The sequence below is a fragment of the Alexandromys fortis genome, unplaced genomic scaffold, assembly GCF_014885135.2.
Source record: "Alexandromys fortis isolate MF-2015 unplaced genomic scaffold, M_Fortis_MF-2015_v1.1 scaffold_118, whole genome shotgun sequence".
In the NCBI taxonomy this organism is placed as follows: Eukaryota; Metazoa; Chordata; class Mammalia; order Rodentia; family Cricetidae; genus Alexandromys; species Alexandromys fortis.
This window is the reverse complement of record NW_026068010.1, coordinates 1,769,266-1,771,608: the sequence shown is the minus strand read 5'-3', so window position 1 is coordinate 1,771,608 and position 2,343 is coordinate 1,769,266. Positions and strand designations below refer to the sequence as shown.

At 47.4% G+C, this 2,343-nt stretch overlaps 1 pseudogene; it reads right to left on the bottom strand.

The window, feature by feature from the left end:
* The window catches only part of LOC126513484 (beta-1,4-galactosyltransferase 1-like), a 3,357-nt pseudogene extending 1,756 nt beyond the window's left edge, over positions 1 to 1,601 (bottom strand).
* Positions 1,602 to 2,343: the final 742 nt, after the last annotated feature.

Below are 2,343 nucleotides of genomic sequence, written 5' to 3'. Positions count from 1 at the left end.
GGGAAGAGACAGAAATCTTTAATAAATAAATAAACGGAAAAAAAATAAGTCTCAGTGTCTTTATTTGGGAGCTGGTCAGTGGCCCAAAGAAAATTCCAACTATAGAGATGCCTCCAAAATAATGCTGATAAGGCAAGCTGAACCCAAACTTGTCCATTGCCACAGAAATGTGTCAAGGCTTGAAGAAGCACCTGTAAGTGTTGCAGTCATCCACACGAAAGACGTGCACATTGCTGAACACGAAGCAGGGGTGGTCATATTCCTTTAAGGCTCCTGGAAAGTCTACATTAAGGAGCTTAGCGCAATTGAACATGGTGTCTCTGGCCTTCTTGATGACATAGACACCATAGTAAAGCTGCTGGTGTTGCAAGACTGGACATAAATAATACAGCCAATATGCTCCTCAGAGATGCAGTTCTCAGGGATGTGTTAGCCGCCCATCTTTGTCTCCCAGTTCTGTCTTGTCATAAGCTTCAGATCCACCCATATGTTAAGTCAATCCTCGTGGAACCAAGGAGCAGCTGGGACTCCTCAGGACAAGCAGGCAATACTCTGGAAGACCCTTGTACCACAGTCAAGTTGCTCAAGGGACTCAGATCCTGGCAAGGATGCAAGTAGGTGCTCAAAGGAGGTGCAGGCTGGAGCTCCTGGCAGGGATGTGCGCTAGTGGTGCCCTGCAGCAGCCTGGGGACATGCACCTGCCAGGACAGGAGCTTCAGGTCGTCACTAAACAGGTAACAGAGAGAGTCACTCCAAGGCACAGCATGCAGAGGGCCAGGAGTCAGCCACGGCCCCCATGTAAGGTCCCCAGGAACTTCAAATGCTGCCATCCAGGAGTTTCATCTTCCGGCAGCTGCTCCTGGGCCACCGGTGAAGAACAACAATGAGCCTCCACCACTGCGCCAGGTTTAGACTGACTCTGGGCACCTGGGAGTGGGTGGGGCTGCCTTCTGGGCATTTTACATACATGCATGATTGTTGTTGTGAACCTGTCTCTTATCAGCATGAAAGGGAGATAGCACCCGTAAACTGTGAATGGATCATTAGGAAGCACCCAAGCATGGGGCTGTCCTTGGGACATAGTTGCCCTAGTTCCTTAACTCTAGGGAAGTACAATGGTCAGGGACACAGGCAGTGAAGCCTGAGTAATGAGACGCAAGCTGCTGCTGGTGGAAGTAGCTGTGAGAGTAGAAAGATGGGGAGTATTGTGAACCCGACTCTTCTTTGGAACTTCCTTGAACCTTGGAACTCACTATGCAGACCACGCTGGCCTGGAATTCACCATGAAAACCATGATGGCCTGGAACTCACTTTGTAGAATAAGCTGGCCTGCCTAGAACTTGCTATGTATACCGTGTTGGTCTGGAACTCTAGACCATGCTGGCCTGGAACTCACTATGTAGAACAAGCTTGCTGGCTCTGCTTTTTCCAGTAACCTTGAGGGATGTGAGACCACAGAAAAAGCATTTTTGCCCAAATGAAAGCACACATTATTCTATTAGGATTTGGGCTGGTGTATGCCAGTCGGAGGCACCCCTCTTTAGTGATTAGCAGCTGTCTGCTGCTAGCTGAATGCTTTTTTTCTTCTTCCTTTCTTTTCTTTTCTTTCCTTTTCTTTTCTTTCTTTTTTTTTTATTTTCAAGACAGGATTTCTCTGTAGGTTTTGGTGCCTGTCCTGGAACTAGCTCTTGTAGACCAGGCTGGCCTCAAACTCACTGAGATCCTCCTGCCTCTGCCTCCCAAGTGCTGGGATTAAAGGCATGCGCCACCACCGCCCTGCGCTAGCTGAATGCTTGTAAGAGACTTCGCACCTGCTTGAGCTTCCTCCCAAGACAGTGCAGGGAGGAGTTGGCTGACTGCACTGTTCTTTGTTCTGCCTTTTGCCTGTAATTAGTATATATGCTGGCTGAGAAATAACTGGGGGCTGGTTGGCATTTACCTTCAGTCCTCCTGCTCTGTCCTGTGTTTCCCTTCATCTGCCTCTTGCTTTAACCTCAAGCCCCCTCCCAGGTACCCCCTGCGGATTGGAGCTGGCTCTGACAGGTCTACAACAGTGTATTCACTTCATCTCAGCCTAGCCAAATGATCTATATCTTAAGAAAATAAAATACTTGCCCATTTGGAAGGTAAAAGATGGCATGCTTATTAATTGTCCTAATTGTGTGTTCGTTTGATTATGAAAGAGGCTGAACAGTTTTCCTCATTCCTGAGGGAGAATAAAATTTCAGTTAGAGCTGCAGTTAGCTCGGGACTTCACATTTTAGACTGGTCTATGACACTATTTCCTCATGTTATGACTATACCATATACAAAATACAGCTATGGCCCATTCTTATTCCAATA